This window comes from Cricetulus griseus (assembly GCF_003668045.3).
Source record: "Cricetulus griseus strain 17A/GY chromosome 1 unlocalized genomic scaffold, alternate assembly CriGri-PICRH-1.0 chr1_1, whole genome shotgun sequence".
NCBI lineage: Eukaryota > Metazoa > Chordata > Mammalia > Rodentia > Cricetidae > Cricetulus > Cricetulus griseus.
In genome coordinates, this window is record NW_023276807.1 from 140984934 (window position 1) to 141006429 (window position 21496).

A 21496-nucleotide genomic window follows, 5' to 3' on the forward strand; every position below is an offset into this window, starting at 1 on the left:
TATCTTACAGCTTGCTTTTATTGTTATTATTTTTTACATTAAAAACTTACATCGTTTTTATTCCCCTTCTCACATTTATCTAATTTGGAGGGAGGATTAAGTATATTTTAGATTTATTTTATTTCATTATATATTTTGCCTGTATGTATACATGTGTATCATGTGTATGCTGATTCCTGCAGAGGTGAGTAGAGGCATCAGATCCCCTAGAACTGGAGGTACAGGTGGTTGTGAGCCACCTGTGGGTACTGGGAATGAACAGTAGGTGTTGTAATTGATGAACACCTCTCCTGCCCTTTCTAATTTTCAAACTTTCCCAGGACTGGAATTTTGTTTTGATTTTTCTTCTTATCTAATCTCTTGAGCATTTTTCATCCTCCATAATATTCCTCTCTTTTTTCTTTTCTTTTCATTTATAACATTGTTTCTCCCATGTTTTCCTTAGTCCTTTCCTTTTGTTACTTCATAGATCTACTGTTTCCACATTTCCCTAAATAAGTTTTAACCTCATAAAAAATTCTACATTGGTTTTCCTGTTGTCTGGTTTATAGTAATTGATGATATACTATTATGCTTTAATCAGTTTTCATAGTATTTTTATATCTTGAACATTATGAAGTTGCTGTAACAAAAATTTTTAGTCTTCACTGATTGATTCTAGTGATTGAATCATCAAGAGGAGGCAACTCTATAAGATCTATAATTAAACCTGAGGATATATTAAACAGATGTGCATATTGTACCATAAAAACACAAGACGTATGAAAATGGTGGGAAACAAAATTTCATTAAAAGATCATAATTATCCAATTACTGAGATTAATAGACACTAAAATGGATAAAATGTTGTATGAAGATTTTGATGTTTACTAGTAAAAATAATCAGTTACCTCAAAGAAATCACAAAAAAGCCTATGAATCCAATCTAGACCACAAAGAGAAAAGAAAAACACAACAACCTGGGGTAGGAGGAGCTAGCAAAGTGAATGAAAAATCAGTAATAAAATGGAGATTTTGGGAAAAAATACAAATTTCGTAAATGACTTAATAAGTCAAACAGAAAATACAGTGGAAAGAATAACTACTAAGCATGACCAAAAAATAAAACAAACAAATAAACAGACCAGGAATGGAGGACAAAGCCAAGGTAATACTCAAACATTAAGGAGAAAGAGAAGATGAGCATGAAAACAATGTCCACCAACTTTGGGAGCAATCTAGAAACCAGCCTTAAGAATACACAGGACGGCTTCCTTCCCTTTCCGCCGACTGATCCGCAACTAGGTGAGTGATCCACTGCTCTTACCCAACTCCATTCCAAAGCTCCAACCAACCCGATCTCCGTGGGCCTGCTCCTGCTTGGGGTAGACCTGCCCAGGCAGTAAGGAACTCCCAGAGCCTGGAAACAACCCACTCTTACTTATTGTCCCACACACACATACACCTGATCCCTATGGAGGCCTAACTCCTTCAGAGTGAGGAGACTACCAGGAGAGGCAAGACCATCCAGAGCTGCGCACATTGAATTCCTGGCCCACACACACTACTGGGTATCAAGAGGAGATAGAGAGACCCCTTCTGCACTCACTGGAAAAAGATATGGGAAGAAGACAAAATAAGAACTTGCTCAACAACAGAAAGACCAATATGACACCACCAGAATCTAGGGACTCCACTCCAGCAAGATCTGAAAAGCCCAACACAGTGCATGAAGAAGAGATGGACCTCAAAAATTATCTCAGCAAGATGTTAGAGACCTTTAAAGAGGAAACAAGAAAATCCCTTAAAGAAATAGAAGAAAATGCAAGCAAAAACTTACACGAAATGGAGGAAAAGACAAACGAAAAAATTCAAGAAATAAACAAATCTTTAAAAGAATCTAAAGAAAAAACAACCAAACAAGTGAAGGAAGCTCTTGAATCAGTTCAGAGCATGAAAGCTGAAATAGACACAATGAAGAAAACACAGAATGAGGCGATGCTGGAAATGGAAAGACTGGATAAATGATCAGGAACTAAAGACGTGAGTATAACTAATAGAATCCAAGAGACAGAAGAGAGAATCTCAGCTATTGAAGACTCGCTAGAGGATATACATTCATCAACCAAAGAAAACCTCAAGTCCAACAAATCCCTAACACAAAATATCCAGGAAATATGGGACACCATGAAAAGACCAAACCTAAGAATAATAGGTATAGAAGAAGGTGAAGAAACACTACTAAAAGGTACAGAAAACATATTCAACAAAATCATAGAAGAAAACTTCCCCAACCTACAGAAGGATATGCCTATGAAAGTACAAGAAGCTTACAGGACACCAAACAGACTGGACCACAAAAAGAAGTCCCCCCAACACATAATAATCAAAACACCAAATCTACAGAATAAAGAGAAAATATTAAGAGCAGCAAAGGAAACAGGCAAAGTAACATATAAAGGCAAACCAATTAGAATCACACCCCACTTCTCAATGGAAACTCTGAAAGCCAGAAGGTCTTGGATAGATACCATACAAGCACTAAGGGAGCATGGATGCCAACCCAGACTACTGTACCCAGTAAAACTTTCAATCACTATAGATGGAGAAAACAAGATATTCCATGACAAAAAAAGATTTAAACAATACATATCCACAAATCCAGCACTACAGAAGGTTCTGGAAGGAAAACTACAACCCAATGAACATAACTACACTCACAAAAACACAGGCAATAGATAATCTAATTTTACCAAACACAAAAAGAAGTAGGAGGGCAAATCCATACACAATGACACCAACAACAATAAATCCAAAACAAACAAGAACCAATGAACAATGAACATTAATATCCCTAAATGTCAATGGTCTTAACTTACCCACAAAAAGATATAGGCTAACAGAATGGATACGAAGACAGAATCCATCCTTCTGCTGTTTACAAGAAACACACCTCAACTTCAAAGACAGGCGATACCTCAGAGTAAAAGAATGAGAAAAGATTTTCCAATCAAATGTGCTAAGGAAACAAGCTGGTGTAGCAATCCTAATATCTAACAAATTAGACTTTAAACTAAAGTCAATCAAAAGAGATGAAGAAGGGCATTTCATACTCATTACAGGAAGTCCATCAAGATGAAGTCTCCATCCTGAACATCTATGCCCCAAATACAAAGGCACCCACATTTGTAAAGGACACATTACTAAAGCTCGAACCACACATAAAATCACACACACTTATAGTAGGAGACCTCAACACCCCCCTTACGCCACTAGACAGGACCACCAGACAGAAACTTAACAAAGAAACAAAGGATCTGAAAGAAGTTATGACCCAACTGGGGTTAATGGATATCTATAGAGCATTCCATCAAAACTCAAAAGAATATACCTTCTTCTCAGTGCCACATGGCACCTTCTCTAAAATTGACCACATAGTAGGCAGCAAAGCAAACCTCCACAGTTACAAAAGAATTGAAATAAGCCCTGTATCTTATCAGATCACCATGCATTAAAGCTAGAATTCAACAGCAATAGGAATTGCAGAAAACCTACATTCGCGTGGAAAAGGAATAACACCCAAATGCACCATTCCTGGGTTGAGGAAGAAATAAAAAAAGAAATTAAAGATTTCCTAGACTTTAATGAGAATGCAGACACAACATACCCAAACTTATGGGACACTCTGAAAGCAGTGCTAAGAGGGAAGTTCATAGCACTAAGTGCCCACATGAAGAAACTGGAGAAAAGTCACATTAGAGAATTGACAGAACAACTGAAAGCATTAGAGCAAAAAGAAGCAAACTCACCAAGGAGGAGTAGACACCAGGAAATAATCAACCTGAGAGCTGAAATCAATAAAGTAGAAACTAGGAAAACATTACAAAGAATCAATGAAACAAAGAGTTGGTTCTTTGAGAAGATCAACAAGATAAACAAACCTCTAGCCAAACTAACCAAAAGGCAGAGAGAGAGCATGCTAATTAACAAAATCAGAAACGAAAAGGGGGATATAACAACGGACACTGAAGAAATCCAGAGAATCTTTAGGTCATACTTTGAAAATCTGTACTCCACAAAATTTGAAAATCTAAAGGAAATGTACAGTTTTCTGGATACATATCACATACCAAAATTAAACCAAGATCAGATAAACAGTTTAAATCGACCCATAACCCCTAATGAAATAGAAGCATTTCAAAAGCCTCCCAACCAAAAAAAGCCCAGGGCCAGATGACTTCACTGCAGAATTCTACCAGATATTCAAACAAGAGCTGATACCAGTACTCCTCAAAATGTTCCGCACAATAGAAGCAGATGGGATATTGCCAAACTCTTTCTACGAGGCTATAATCACTTTGATACCCAAGCCACACAAAGATATGACTAAGAAAGAGAACTACAGACTGATATCCCTCATGAACATCGATGCTAAAATACTCAATAAAATATTGGCGAACCGAATCCAAGAACATATCAGAAAAATCATCCACCATGATCAAGTAGGCTTCATCCCAGGGATGCAAGGATGGTTCAACATACGAAAATCCATCAATGTAATCCACTATATAAACAAACTGAAAAAGAAAAACCACATGATCATCTCACTAGATGCTGAAAAAGCATTTGACAAAATCCAACATCCCTTCATGATAAAGATCTTGGAGAGAACAGGAATAACAGGAACATACTAAACATGATAAAAGCAATATACAACAAGCCAACAGCCAACATCAAACTAAATGGAGAGAAACTCAAAGCGTTTCCTCTAAAATCAGGAACAAGACAAGGCAGTCCACTCTCTCCATATCTCTTCAATATTGTACTTGAAGTTCTAGCTAGAGCAATAAGACAAGAAAAGGGGATCAAAGGGATACAAATTGGAAAGGAAGAAGTCAAACTTTCACTATTTGTAGATGACATGATAGCCTACATTAGTGACCCAAAAAACTCTACCAGGGAACTCCTACAGCTCATAAACACCTTCAGCAAGGTAGCAGGATACAAAATTAACTCAAAAAAATCTGTAGCCCTACTGTATACAGATGATCAACCCAATGAGAAATAAATCATGGAAACATCACCTTTCACAATATCCACAAGCAACATAAAATATCTGGGGGGTAACACTAACCAAAAAAGTGAAAAACCTGTGCAATAAGAACTTTGAGACTTTGAAGAAAGAAATTAAAGAAGATACCAGAAAATGGAAAGATCTCCCATGCTCATGGATAGGTAGAATCAACATAGTAAAAATGGCAATCCTACCAAAAGCAATCTACAGATTCAACGCAATCCCCATCAAAATCCCAACACAGTTCTTCACAGACATTGAAAGAACAATACTCAACTTTATATGGAAAAATAAAAAACCCAGGATAGCCAAAACAACTCTTTACAATAAAAGATCTTCTGGAGGCATCACCATCCCTGACTTCAAGCTCTACTATATAGGCCTAGTTCTGAAAACAGCTTGGTATTGGCACAAGAATAGACAGATAGACCAATGGAATTGAATTGACGACCCAGATATTAACCCACACACCTACGCACACCTTATTTTTGACAAAGGTGCTAAATCTATACAATGGAAAAAAGATAGCATCTTCAACAAATGGTGCTGGCACACTTGGATTTGGACATGCAGAAAATTGCAGATAGATCCATACCTGTAACCATGCACAAAACTTAAGTGCAAATGGATCAAAGATCTCTCCATAAATCCAGCCACACTGAATCTTCTAGAAGAGAAAGTGGGAAATTCCCTGGAACAAATTGGCACAGGAGACCGATTCCTGAACATCACGCCAGTAGCACAGACACTGAGGTCTGCAATTAATAAATGGGACCTCCTGAAACTGAGAAGCTTCTGTAAGGCAAAGGACACAGTCAGTAAGACAAAACAACCACCCACAGAATGGGAAAAGATCTTCACCAACCCCACATCTGACAGAGGGCTGATTTCCAAAATATACAAGGAGCTCAAGAAGCTAGCCACCAAAACACCAAACAATAAAATTAAAAAGTGGGGTGCAGAACTAAACAGAGAATTTTCAACAGAGGAATCTGAAATGGCTGAAAGACACTTAAGAAAGTGCTCAAAATCCTTGGCCATCAGAGAAATGCAACTCAAAACAACTCTGAGATACCACCTCACACCTGTCAGAATGGCTAAAATCAAAAATACCAATGACAACCTATGCTGGAGAGGATGTGGAGAAGAAGGAACACTCCTCCATTGCTGGTGGGAGTGTGAACTTGTAAGACCACTTTGGAAATCAGTATGGCGGTTGCTCAGAAAAATGGGAATCAATCTACCTCAAGATCCAGCCATTCCTCTCTTGGGTATATACCCAAATAGTACATGTTCATACAACAAGGACATATGTTCAACCATGTTCATAGCAGCATTGTTTGTAATAGCCAGAACCTGGAAGCAACCTAGATGCCCCTCAACTGAAGAATGGATAGAGAAAATGTGGTACATTTATACAATGAAGTACTACTCAGCAGAAAAAAAGCAATGGAATCTTGAAATTCGCAGGCAAATGGATGGAACTAAAAGAAACCAACCTGAGTGAGGTAACCCAGTCACAAAAAGATAAACATGGTATGTACTCACTCATATATGAATTTTAGACATAGAGCAAAGGTTTAGCAGCCTATAATCCTCTTCACCAAAGAAACTAAGAAACATGAAGGACTCTAAGGGATAAATAGACCCCAGGAATGGGAAGTGGAATGAACTCCTGACCTAATTGGGAGCATGAGGGTAGGGGAGAGGGTGCTGCCACAATAAGAGCACAAGAAGAGGAGTAGAGGAGAGGAAATGGAGTAGCAGAGATATTGAGTAGGGGGAAGAATAGAGGAGAGAGAGCAGGATGAGAGACACCATATTAGAGGGAGCCACTATAGGTCTGAGAAGAGATCTGGAACTAGGGAGATCTCCAGAGACCTACAAGGATGACACGATCTGACAATCCAGGCAATGGAAGAGAGGATAACCTAAAAGCCCTTCCCCTAAAATGAGATTGATGACTACTCTTTATGCCATCCTAGAGCCCTCATCCAGTGGCTGATGGAAGCAGAGACAGACATCCACAGATACACTGAGCTGAAATCTGGAATCTAGTTGAAGAGAGGGAGGACTGAAGATTGAAGGGGTCTGTACCAGGTTGGAGAAACCCACAGAAACAGTTGACCTGAACAAGGGAGAGCACATCAATCCCAGATGATATCTGGGAGGCCAGTACAAGACTGATCCAGCCCCCTGAACATGGATACCAATAAGGAGGCCTCTGCACTCCGGGGTGCCTCTGGAAGTAGACTAGCATTTTTCCCTGGTGTAAGAAGGGACTTTGAGAGCCCATCCCACGTGAAGGGATACACTCTGGCCCTGGACACATGGGGAAGGGCCCAGGCCCAACACAGGAAGATTTGGTGGACTTTGCAGAGCCCCTGTTGAGGGCCCTACCCTGCCTGGGGAGTGGTGGGTGGATGGGGTGAGGGGTAGGTTGGGGGTGGGGAGAAGGGATGGGGATGAGGGGAGGGAGAGGGAGAAGGGACTTACATGTGAAACAAGCCTGTTCCCTAACTTGAATTAATAATAATAATAATAAAAATGCCTCCCCACCCCCCCAAAAAAAACCTAATGGAATCTTGAAATTTGCAGGCCAATGGATGGAACTAGAAGAAACAATTCTGAGCAAGGTAACCCAATCACAAAAAGACAAACATGATATATACTCACTCATGTAGATTTTAGACATAGAGTAAAGGATTACCAGCCTACAATCCACACTGCCAGAGAAGCTAGTAAACAAGGAGGACCCTAAGAGAGACATACATGGTCCCCTGAAGAAGGGGAAAGGGACAATATCTCTTGAGCAAATTTGGAGCATGGGGGTAGGGGGGAAAGAGCTAGGAGAATGAGAAGGGGAGAAAAAGAGGGATGAGGAGGACATGAGGGAGCAGGAAGTTTGAGTTGGGGGAAGAATAGAGGAGAGAGCAAGATAAGAGATACCATAATATTGGGAGACATTATAGGTTTAAAGAAAAATCAGGCACTAGGGAAATGTCTGTACATCTACAAAGATGACACCAAGTAACAATCTATTCTACAGTGGAGAGTCTACCTTAAATGCCCTCCCCTGATTAAGAGATTAATGACTGCCTTATATGCCATCCTACAGCCTTCATCCAGAAGCTGGTGGAAGTGGAAGCCGACACCCACAGCTAAACACTGAACTGAACTGCAATCCAGTTGCAGAGAAGGAGGAGTGATGAGCAAAGTGGTTAAGACCAGGGTGGTGAAACCAACAGAAACAGCTGACCTGAACAAGGGGGAACTCTTGGTTCCCAGACTGATAGCTAGGAAATCACCATGGGACTGATCCGGACTCAATGAACGTGGGTGTCAGTGAAGAGACCTCTGAAATCTATGGGGCTTTTTACTTATGGGATCAGTACTTATCCCTAGCATAGGAATAGACTTTGGGAGCCCATTCCACATGGAGGGATACTCCCTGAGCCTAGACACAAGGGGTTGGCCTAGGCCCTATCCCAAAGGATATGACAGACTCTGAAGACCCCTCTACGGAAGGCCTCACCCTCCCTGGGGAGCAGAAAGGGTATGGGATAGGTAGGGTGTTGGGGGGAGCAGGGGAGGAGGGGAGGCAGAGGGAACTGGGATTGACTTGTAAAATAATCTTGTTTCTAATTTAAATAAAAAATGGAGAGAAAGAAAAAAAGAAAATTTAAAAGAGAAAAAAAAAAGAATACACAGGAGGGCTGGAGAGATGGCTCAGCGGTTAAGAGCACTGCCTGCTCTTCCAAAGGTCCTGAGTTCAATTCCCAGCAACCACATGGTGGTTCACAACCATCTGTAATGAGATTTGGTGCTGAACACTGTACATATAATAAATAAATAAATAAATCTAAAAAACAAAAAGAATACACAGGATACTCTCATACTCTTAAGTACTAAACAGTTAACTTTCAAGTAATAGAAACTTTACCCTTTACTAAATAAAAACAAAGGTATAGACAATATAGCAGATGAAATCACATTACAAATTTCCCCAAATCTAGTAAAAGAGGCATTCAGAAACTTAAGTAACTATGACCACAACACACCAAAATATAAAGCAAACAAACAATATTAAAATCTGTAAAAGAAAAACATAAACTCACCTACAAAGAAAAACATGTCAGAATAATATGAGATCTCTCATTAGCAATCCTAAATGACAGGAGAGCAAAAAACAGATATTTCAAGTCATGAAACTCAGTAACTATCGACCAAGACTATTATATTTAGGAAAGCTATCATTTCAAATTGACAGTGATGAAAAACATTTCATGACAAACACAAGACAAGGCATTTCATACCAACCAAGAATGTAAAGGACTCTTACATGAACACTGTATAAAAGGAGGCAGAAAGTCAGTCTGGAACATGAGAGAACAGGAATGAATAAATTTCACATGGGGAACATGTTTAAAAAGGAAACTTGGAGGAAATTCATTATGCACAACAAAGTATGTGACCAAACCCTGAATCCTAATAAAGGGGAGGTCAAAAAATAATTAATTCAAGCATAAAAACAACCAGTAAAATCACAGGAACCAGTGACTATCTTAATAATAACCTCAAATGTAAAAGGACTCAACTTAGCAAAAGAAAAATAACTATATGAAGACATAGATTCAACTCTGTCAAGGCTTTGTAATACCTGACTTCAAACTAAACTACAGAGCCATAGTAACAGACGAATCATGGTACTAGCACAAAAAGTAGACATCTAATCCAATGGAACAGGATAGAAGACCCAGAAATAAACCTTAATCCCCTTAATTTTCAACAAATACACCAAAAGTATACATTAGAAAAAAGAAGTTTGCACTGGGGAAAACTAGAGCTCCACAGATATAATGAATCTACATCTCTATCTTATCCTGCACACAAGTCAATTCATAATAAATACCAAAAAACGTCCAATCAAGAAATGAGCTAAGCAAAGAATTACAAATGAAAATATATATTTGAATTTGTGTGATGGGGAATGTACTATGTATGTTTATCTTATTGATTTTTAAATAAAATACTGTTTGGCCAATGTAATGGCAAGTTAGGCAGGACTAGGAGTCAAAGAGGATTCTGGGAAATGTAGTAGAGAAGTGCTGATCCAGGCAGGAAGTGACATAGCAAGGAGACCCATATTTAAGCAAAGGAGAAACAGGAAGGGCCCTCTTTTCCCCTCGGCTCCTGCTCCAGCGGTACTATGTGATCCACCAGCTAGGAGGGACGCCAATAAGGTGTCCGATAAGATAAGTCTTATAAAATATATAGATGTATAATAATTGAGACTGAGCTAACAGATGAGAATCCTAGTCATTGGCCAAGCAACATTGTAACTAATACAAGTCTCTCTGTGTATTCATTTGGGCCTAACTCGGACAGGCGGCTGTCTTAAAGCTCACACGTGGCGGTGGGGCTCAGGCAGCTTTTGGCAAAAAGATTTATCGTAACATTGGTGTTCAGCATCCTTAGCCACCAAGGAACTGCGAATTAATACTGCTTTGAGACCTAATCTCACCCAGATCAGAATGGCTACCAACATGAAAACAAGTGCTGACAAAGTGTAAGGAGGGAGAGGGACCCTAATAAACTTCTGGCAGGAAAATAAACTGCTACAATCACTATGGAAGTCAATGTGGAAAGTCCTCAAAAATGAGGGGGTGCAAACCGATCAGCAGATTAATGCGCTTCTTGTATGATGACACCAATTTGATCACCAGAACCTATATAAAAGGTGAGATGTATTTGGCATACATCTACAATTTCAGCACTACTACTGACAGAAGGGAGGCAGAGACAGCATAATTAGCATAGAAGTTCTCTAGTCAGACAGCCTGACATACAAGATGCAGCAGCAGAAACAAGAGACCACCTCAGTAAGGCAGAAGGTAAAAACTGACATACAAAAGTTGTCCTGTTAGCCGGGCAGTGGTGGCACATGCCTTAATCCCAGCACTTGGGAGGTAGAGGGAGGCAAATCTCAGGAGTTTGAGGGCAGCTTGATCTACAGAGCTCCAGGATAGTCAGAACTAAACAGAGAAACCCTGTCTTGGAAAAAAAATTTAAAAATAAAAAATTTGTCCCATGACCTCCACACAAGCCCTCACTTATACACACACTCATATGTATATAGGCATATACACAATAACATAGTTTGTAAATTAAAATAGAACTGCCATATGATCTAGCTATTCCCCTCCTGGATGTATCCAAATAACACTAAATCACTATACCATAGAGATCCTAGCACATCCATGCTTTTTATTACAATATTTGTAGTATCTAAGAAATGGAACTAAGCCTGCCTATCTACCAATAGAAGATGGATAGAGAAAATGTACAAACACATTGGAATGGAATCTTATTCAGTTGTAAAGAAAATTGAAGCCAAGGCAGGTAAGGGATAATCAATGGGCAGTTAAACAGACAGAACTAAAAAACATGCTATTAAGTGAAATAAGCCAGATGCAGAAAGACTCTATAGCCCAGGCTGGTTTAAAACTTACTATATAACCCAGGTTAGCTTCAGAATCATGGCAAACCAGTCTCCAAATTGGCCTGTCTTATAAAAAATTCTTTGGTTTTGAGTCAGGGTCTCACACAGTCCAGGCTACGTGAACTTCTGATCCTCCGGCCTCTATACACTGAGGCCTGAGGATACAAATATGAACCACCATGCGAAACTTTATGCAGTGCTAGGGACTGAACCAAAACTCTACTATAGCCCCAGCCCTCATTAGAAATTCCTCAAGAAAAGTCTTCATTGTGAAAGAAAATGATGGTAATTACTATCAGGAAAGTCTGAAAAACTATAAAACTCATAGAGATGAATACATAGTCTAATTCAGAATACTCCATTACTGCAATGGCAGTGTGGAAACCTTTTAAGTCTCTGGCGTGAAAGCCAAAAGTTAAAAATTTCAAAAACAACAGCAGCTATAGTAAGTTAAAGGAATATACAAACAATATGTTGATTGTAAACACAAAAAATATACATTTGGGGAATAGGGTAAAAGCCTAGACATTTGTTTGTAATCAAAGTTGTGAGCTTAAAATAGTCTATTACAACAATATGTCTTCATGTGAGCACAGAACAGAAAACTGCAGCAGATGCACAAACAGGAAATAGACAGGAATTAGAGCTTCACACTGAACAAACACTACAGCAAAAGGTAAACAACATGCAAAGGGTCACAAATAAACAACCAGAAAACAACCAAATGAGCAGAATGAGTTCTGATGAGTAAGAACTGAAATAGAAAGAGTTTAAGTGGCCATCCAAAAGACACAAAATGGTAGAACCGGTGAAAAACAGTCAAAATCTAAGTGCATGATACCTACAGGAGACTCCTTTTAGCTTAAAAGACACACATGGATTGAAAGCAAAAGATGAAGAAAGATAGCTCATACACATACTGGACAAAGAAAACAAACAGTGGTCTATACTTTATAAAACAAAACAGTATTCAAGCCAAGATTGGTGCAAGAAAGGAGTATACATAGTGTAAATATGTCAAGGAGATTAGGGACAGTTCAGTGGTTGAGGGCACTTATTATTCTTGGAGAGGACTTGGGTTTGGTACCAGGCACATGCAGGGAGTGGTGCACACACTTGCAGGCAAAACACTCATATACATAAAATAAATCAATCTTTAAAATTTATGTATGAATATATATCAAAGCATTAAATAGGTAAAGCACATTTTAATACATCTAAAAAGAGAACTGGGCTCTAGTTCAATAATAGGAGACTTCAACACCCAACAGTCCAATTAGACCTAACCGACATGTATGAATCCAGTAGCAGTGAAGGATGCATGCTTCTCTAGCACACAAGGAACACTCTAGGAAGGAACATTCTTTAGGAGAGATGGAATATTACATCACAAAACAAGTCTTAATGAGTTCAAGACTGAAATAGCTTGGTATATGCTTTCTGACCACAACAGTGCAAAGTTAGAATCAACAACAGAAGGAATCTTAGAAAGTTCACTAACATGCAGAATTAAACAACACACTTCTCCTGAGAAACCAATAGATAAAATAAACCCAAAAGGAGATTTGAGACAAAATATAAAAAAGAAAAGGAAACATGGCTGGAGAGAGGGCTCAGAAGAGCACTTACGGCTCTTGCAGAGGACGAGAGTTCAGTTCACAATCTCCAGTAACTCTAGCTCTGGGAGGTGTAATGCCTCTGGTCTGATCTCCATGCACATCTGAACTCATGGTCATATTCTCTCTCTCTCTCTCTCTCTCTCTCTCTCTCTCTCTCTCTCTCCCTCCCTCCCTCCCTCCATCACACACACACACACACACACACACACTTAATATAGTCATTTGGATAAGAAATATCACCTATAGACTCTAACATTAACACTTGGTACTGAGGAGGTAGTACTGTCTGGGAAGTAAAGCATGGGGTGGGGGTGGGGATGAGATTTCAAAGCCAGGTACCATTCCCAGTGTGTATACTTCTCTGTCTCCCTCTTTCTCTCCTTCTCTCTCTGCTTCTCTCTGTGTCTGACTCTCTCCCTCCCTCCCTCACTCTCTCTCCCTAATACACATACAATAAAAATAAAAAATTCTTAAGAAAAAATAAGCACTACTAATAAAAAATCTATGGGATGCAACATTCTAAATGGTAAATTTATGCCAATAAAACTTATAGATCCCAACTAGTCTAACATTGAACCTCAAAGAACTAGAAAAAAATAAAAGAACAAACCTTAAGTTAGCATAAGGTAGAAAATAATGCAGATAAGAACACAAGTAAGACTCCCACAAAATAAAACCAGAAAATCCACAAAAATTAGTAAAATTAAAGATGGTTTCTCATAAACAGAACCAAACAATGATCAAGAGAGACAGAGAAAGGAAACCCATGTACTCTTTGAGGTACACGGACCTGGTTCTGGGGGAAGTGTAAGCTTGAAACCACACAAAGCCCCATGGGCCTGGATAAACAGCAATGCAAAGGGGATGTGTTGAACTCAAGACCCAAAGAACACTGGGTCAGGAGTTCATCATCTTTTATCCTGTGATGCCTACTTAACCCAGATGGTCTGAAAACAGTATTCGTCTTTTTATATGACCCACGTGAGTTGGCTGCATTACTCATTGGTATGTTGTGCTCAAAAAGTTCCCAGGCCTAGGTTTTTAATATGATTTTGGTACTCATGTATCTGTGTGGGATTGGTTTAATTTGTTAAGTTTGTAGGTGGTAATGGTTTAAATAACTCTTTTGTCAATCTATGGATCATTGTTTGTGCTGGATACACAATGATTGTTTACTTGCACAAGCACATCCAGTCATTCAAAATGCAGCCTGAAAGCAGAAATTTTATATGATATAGAATAATTTAGACTAGTCTGCAGCCTGATCTCCAAACGATACAAGAACCTAATAGATAAGAAATACACATAATAACTGAAACAAGGTCTATCTATGCATCACATGCTGGCTTGGAACTCTCTACTTAGTTCAGGCTATCCTCCAACTCTTGCTCCTCCTGCCTCAGCTTATAGTCTCTAGAAAAACTTCCATGAGTTCTAACTCTTTTTTTAAATGTAAATGCATGAGTACTAGATGAGTATCAATTCCACCCCAAACTCTCCTGCTGACATACACTCCCTGTCAAATTCAAGACCTCTTCTTCTTTAATCTTTAATTACCATGGTTACATGTACACACACACACACACACACACACACACACACACACACTACTAAGTCCATCTGCTGCTCATATGCCCATGTGTTTGAGGCTGACCACTTGGAACTGGATGACCATACAGGACTGTCTCCTTTTTAACATCTAACAGTGACTCCTGATCTAATTCCTGATCTAAGGAATTGTGACAATTTCAAATCCCAAAGACTATGACAATCTTTTCAATAATGATTCACAAAAATTTTCCATGAACCCATGCTCCTGTCACACTTTTGGGCAAAGTCAAAACTATGTTGGTAATATTGAAGTTCTGTTACTGTGCTGTTTGTACTTTTGACATAAAAATAATGGTGGTCAAAGTGTTGGGGCCTTAATACCAATAAAGACAGTGGCACCAAATTATACAAGTAGTTAACTTCACTCCAGAATGGCCATGATGCAAATGTTACTCATCTGACCACATTGCAGCCTGAGGACTAATCAGAGAAGAGGTGGTAAGGTGGCAGAACAGACACATCCTTCGTGCGCCTCTGCCAGAGTCGGGACAACAGGAGAAAGCAAGGATGCATTAGGAACCTAGAAAAGAGAAAGAGGGAAACTAGAAAGCATAGCAAAGGGCTGGGAGATGGCTCAGTGAGCAAAGCACTTGGAGTGAAGGGTGAATACCTGAGCTCAAGTCCCCAGGACAGAGAGAAACCTAGCAAAGCACCACAATGCACTGAAGTATAGGGAATATGTGTCCTTGTTTTGGAAAGTGAAGTGGAAATAGGATGAGAGGCTAAGACTTTAAGGCTCATAAAATATGTTAACTGAACTCCATCTGCAAGACTTATCCACAGATGACATATCTATACAGTAGTAAACTGGAAGTAAAGATCAGAAAAGGCATGAACCTACTAGAAAGACAAAGGTATCAGAAAAGCAGAATGACATGAGGACAATAAGGGAAAATTCCAAGGAAGAAGTCATGACAGATGCCCCAGAGACATCAAGTGGAGCAAAAGCATCAGAAAGGATATCTGTAAACAAAAGCAGTCACGCATCACACTAAAGCAGAAATGCTGACCGTTTCTTTCTACAGCACCCACACTCAGCAGCAACACACTCACCGAACCAATACTACACCACCTATAAAGTACTAGTTCTTCAGATGGCCAGGGAAGGCAGACACTGTCTGGACAGGTTTTAGATCACTGTGCACATTAGATTACACGTTGGCAAGTACTAAGAAACAAATGGTGGTTCCTTAGAACCAGAGTTACCAAGGAAGGGTTGGATGGTGGAGAAGGTGGAAATTATTCATTAACTCTGCAGAGAAAGCAACACCCATGTTAGGTCATGAAAAATAACACAGGTTTTAACAATGAAACACAAAGATGTGAGATTGTGTACACACATGCTTGGGACTGTATGTTGGAAAGTGAGTATATTAGTCAAGGTTGTGGCAGGAAAATGATGGTACACATGACAGAGAAAAATGTGTGACTCTTAACAAAGGGACTTTTTACTAGGGCATAAGCTAAGAAAACCCTGAAGTGTTAAAGCCACAAGGGGAAGGAACACAAGCAACTGAACATTGACAAGAAAGAAGCCAGGCAAACAACTCTAACTATATGCGTCCTCAACTCACTGACTAACCTGCTCACACCTCTCTAGTTAGCAACTGACTACAGGGTAGAGTGCAGGAAGGCCTCTGAAGGCAGTCCTGGAGGTCAGCCTCCAGGGTGTGATCAGAGAAGGGGAGAAGGAAGGGCTAGAAGAGCAGGCTATGAAAGTACTGCTGACAGCAGAGACCTGCCTCCCAGAGGGCTCATACCGAGGAGAGACAGTAGAGAAAGCAGGGAGCACATGGGTGCAGTACAAGGAGCAGGCAAATGACCTGCAGACAGCATGCAGACAGCAGAGACTGGTCTCAGAAAAGGCTCATCCTGAGAGCAGAGAGTAGAGGGAGAAAGCAGGAAGCTGGTGGGTACACTCAGGACCTGAAGGCAGAGAGCTGTTCAGAAATAGTAAGCTTTAGGACTGGGCAGCTTCTCAAGGCACTGTGGATCCTTGGAGAGCTTTGCTGCAGAGGGAATGACACAGTCACAGCTGCACTTGCAGCAGTATAGATCCCCTCTCTGGACTCCTGTCTAGAAAGAGACTCAAGAAGGAAGTCAGGCAGACCCAGGCTTGTATCTTCACTTGCTTTCTATGTGACAATGTCACAGCCCAGCCAGTAGACCAATGATTCTCAACCTATGGGTCGTGACCCTCTTTTTTACAGGGGTTGCATGTCAGATATTTACATTATGATTCATACCAGTAGCAAAATCAGTTATGAAGTAGCAATAAAAATAATTTTATAGTCGGGGGTCACCACAAATGGGAGATTTTATTAAAGATTCACAGAATTAGGAAGGTTGCGGTAGACAGAAAGCAGATCAGCTACTTGAGCACAGAAATGTAACATACACAGTTAACTGGCTAAATAAAATAATAAGAAAAACCTAAGGGTATCATGGGAGTAGCAACAGAAAGATGCAGTTGCCAACACCATGGTGGAGAAAAAAAAACTTAAGAGGCCCAAGGGTTGAAATTTAGACCACGCCCCCAACCCCAAGAATGGAGCATTCCTCAGCTGGTTGGTCCCATAGTCTCCCTCAGCACTACTTTTTAGCATAGCCTGTCAGGGAACCAGATGGAAGAGAAGTATGCTCTGCAGAGTTCCAGCACCAACATCATGAAGCAGAAGTGGAGCCCTAACCTGAGAGACAATAAATAACAGCACAGGAATCCTGCAAAAGAAACTCAACCAAGTCTCAGTTTTCCTGGTCTGTGAAATGGGTGTGAAATGGATGGGAAAATTCACATGATTATTGAGAGCATTGAATAACCAAACTTTGCAAAAATTCTATGGCTATTCAGTAAAAGTTAATTTTCCTGCTCTTTCCAAAATTTAGTAACAAATAAAACATAAAAACAATGTGAGAGTTAATCAGTGTATGTGGCCCTAGGACATGCCTAGGTTTTCTCCTATTTTTGTAAATTACTCATATTATATGATGTATTGGTCTTAGTGTTTCATCTCTCCTTTTGCAAACTTTGCCAATCCTCTTTGTCCCTTTTGGCTTTGTTCTCCCATTCTCCTTCTCTCTCTCTCTCTCCCTCCCTCCCCCCCCCTCTCTCTCTCTCTCTCTCTCTCTCTCTCTGTGTGTGTGTGTGTGTGTGTGTGTGTGAGTGTGTGTCTCCTCTTAGTCACAACATTCTTCATAATAAAGAAGAAAAAAAAACATAAATGCAACAAAAACACAGCTGGTATCCAGCCAAAACATGGTGAATCCAAGGACCAAAACCAGGAAGCAGAATCCTCTCATACTGCTCAGAGCTTTCATTCTCAAACTCCAGGGAACAGACATTTTCCCCAGTTTTATGGGTAAATTGAAATTGAGCTAAAAGCAACGGAAGTGTGACTTACCTTCAAATATAACTGACTTTGTATCCTTCACAATCTGGAGAAACTAAAGTTACAGAAAACACAATGTCCATAAAGCAGAAAGGGATGCTTGCTGCAAAGGATAAGGCCCGAGAAAACCATCCTTACAGTTAGTGGTCTGGGGAAATCTTCAGTGCACGGGTATCAGGCAGGATCTGGTCTGCACTTGATAAAGAAACACTAAAATATGTCTGACTGTCTGCTTCCATGAGCCTGGCCATGATGATCATAGATTCACCCTCTGAAACTGTAAGCAAGCCCCCAACTAAATGCTTTCTTCTATTTTTTTTTTAAAGCACTGAAATAATAAACAGAGGTCTCAAGCCTAGAACACTCTTTTAGGACATCTAGCTGAAAGAAAGGACAATAATGTTTCACTTCAGCTCTAATGGGGTATTCCTGCCACAGGTCAACACCAGAGAGTATGTCCCTTCAGCAGAGAGCAAAAGGTCAAGCCATAAAGACCCCTCAGCACAATCGAACTCCAGAGAGAGGTGTGCTGGGAACGGAGCAGATTCTGAGCTAGGAATTTCTATTCCTGTCTTCTCTGCTTGGCCTTTTGGGGTGGAAACTAATGTATTTCTTGAGGTCTATTTTGTTTTTTTTTTTTCTTCCAGAATACATTTTTCCTTTTATGAAAGTCAGTGGGAAAATACAGTTCCCTTTCCAGTGTTTTAAAAAATCACTTTTCTGGAACGTATCTACTTAACTGACAATTTAATAACAAACCCTCAGTGAGATGACAGATGTTTAGATATACAATGATAAAATGAAGTTTTTTCTTTGTTTTAGCAATTACTTTTATCATTTAAGAGAACGAAGTTTATTTCTATTGGTGCTCATAATGCTGAGGGATTTTATATTGAAGATCTGAGGTTTCCAGCAGGAAAAACCCTCTCATAAATTTAAACACAAGTGAATCTTCAGTCTATAATCAAAATCTGTTTAATGTCTCAAAAGCACCAGAAGCCTCGATTACAGGCAGAAAATTCATACTTTACTAAAATTTACAGCAGAGGGGCAGGGAGTCCTGAGGAGTTTAGAGTACATTTTAAAGTCCTGACTGCTCCTTTCCATATCCCAGCCATCTGAGACACCAGATTGTGACTATTTCATGACAGGCCTGGATGACAGGCATGTTTCAAATACTGATGTCTCAGTGTATTTAAAACTTCCAGTTCTTTTTCTTACATTTGAGGTTACGGATCTGTATATGGGAATGAGACCCTCAAGAAATTCTGGCTAGTGACACACAGCAGAAGTGGGTAGCCACGCTGTGTTATCTTTAACTGACTGAAGCTGGCATGGGGATAAAGCATGAGCCAATCCTGCTAACAATCAACCGTTTCTTTCCTCCCCTCAACCTCCACCTCCCCGTCTGGAGTTTTGGGATAAAGAAAAGCATTTTATCTTTTGGGGGTGGGGGGAGTTGATAGGAAAAAGTCAAACATTTAAATTTGAATTCTTCATGGAGTTACTCATGGGTTTTGGTTGTTTTTTTTTTAATTTCTGGCTTTGGTTATTTTTCAAACATAGAGCTCTTTAGAGAAGTCAAGTTTGTTGATTTTTAAAGACTCCAGTGTTGCACTATAAAAGTTGATTTATGCTCTCTGATATCATCAGAAGGTTTATCATTGAAACAGTATCCAAATCGTCTGTGCACTCTTAGTGCACAATACGAATTAGTTCTTGTGTCACTGTACTTATGAGTAAGGAATTCCAAGCTAAACACACTTGGTGGTATCACATACAGGGTTTGGAGAAAAAAAAAAGCAAGTCATGGAGTCCAGCATGGTGGTGCATCCCAGCACTAGGGAAGCTAAGGAAGGATTCTGTTCAAGACCAGCCAGTCTGGGGATGAAGGATGGGGCTGTCCACTAGATGAATTGGAGTCATACAGAGTCAAGTTTGGATCCATAGCACCCACATCAAACCTGAAAGGTAATTGCCATGCTCAAGAAGTGGAGATTAGAGATCCCTGCATGACCTGACTTTGTAAATAATGTGGGAAGTTATGGAGCAAGATAGCCAACAATGCCAACCTCAGGTCTTCATATGCATCATACCTATAAATACATGTGCTTGTGCACAGTCAACCATGCATGCACATATATACATGCATACCACACACAGTATACATGTTAAAAATGGAGAGAATAAAAGGATGCAGGGAGGAGGAGAGGGAAGACAGAAATAGGAAGGCAAGAACTGGAATTAACAGTCAAACATTAGAATGGTTTCAGAGCAGCAACTTCTACTCAAGATAGGTTTTGCACTGTCTAAAAGGAGTTACGAAATCCTATGAACAGAGTGCATGTTCTCTGATATCAGATGTCTGAGTCTGAATTCCATTCCTACTACTTCTTAGAGACGGGGAAACTGAAGGTGAATTTCTTTGGTCCTTGTGTGAAAAACAATGTTACACAAAACAATTGCTTGCTAACTTCTACAAGTAAGGTAATGATTCAATAGGATGACACACTAAGGAGAAGACCAGACATCTTTTAGGTGCTTAGTAAACATCAGCTGCGTTCACTTTCCATGTCATCCTTATATTCCTGGAATCTGTCATCTACAGTCACCAAACACACTAAAAGTTATGATTGTATTTTCACCTCCTGGTCTCAAATTCATTTCCTCCTAGCTTCGTTTACATTCTTCTACTTTCAAAATTTATTGTATCTCATCTTGGCATTTGATGTTTGTACCATAGTTAATAAAGAATGAACTTCCACTCTTGCACTGTGTTAGTTTCTTATTCACTACCACTAAATGCCTGAAAGAAATAATTTAAAGAAGGGATCATTTTGGCTCACAGTCTCAGGGTGCAGTCCACCATGGTAGCTGGTCACAGTGACTCTGTAGTCAGGAAACAGACAGCAATGAATGCTGCGCCTGGGGCTGCTTCCTCCTTTCTATCCAATCTAGGCCTTCTGCCTGAGGGATGGCACCACCCACATTAGGATGGGTTGTCCCACATCAATTAACTTAACCTAGCAATTCCCTCACAGACATGCTGGAGGCTGTTTCCATGTTGACTCTGGATCCCCTCAAGCTGACACTCAGACCAACCCTCATTCCCATGCTTGAGAACATACTAATACTTACTAGCTGCCAGAGAGCAGCACGCTACAAGAGAGAAACTGTCATTAAAAGATGGCAGCTATATTCTTCTAAGACCAACATCAAAGAAAAATGGGGGACAAAATGAGGGAAAAAATGAGCAATGTATTCTTTCAATGAACAAGGCTCAGCCATCAGCAGAAAGAGAGACAGGATAGCCTGTCTGCCT

General features: G+C 39.9%; 1 protein-coding gene across 5 annotated transcripts in view; it reads right to left on the reverse strand.

The window, feature by feature from the left end:
* Nucleotides 1–21496, reverse strand: part of Scfd2 (sec1 family domain containing 2) — a 346541-nt gene that overhangs the window by 288560 nt on the left and 36485 nt on the right. The window lies entirely within an intron of this gene.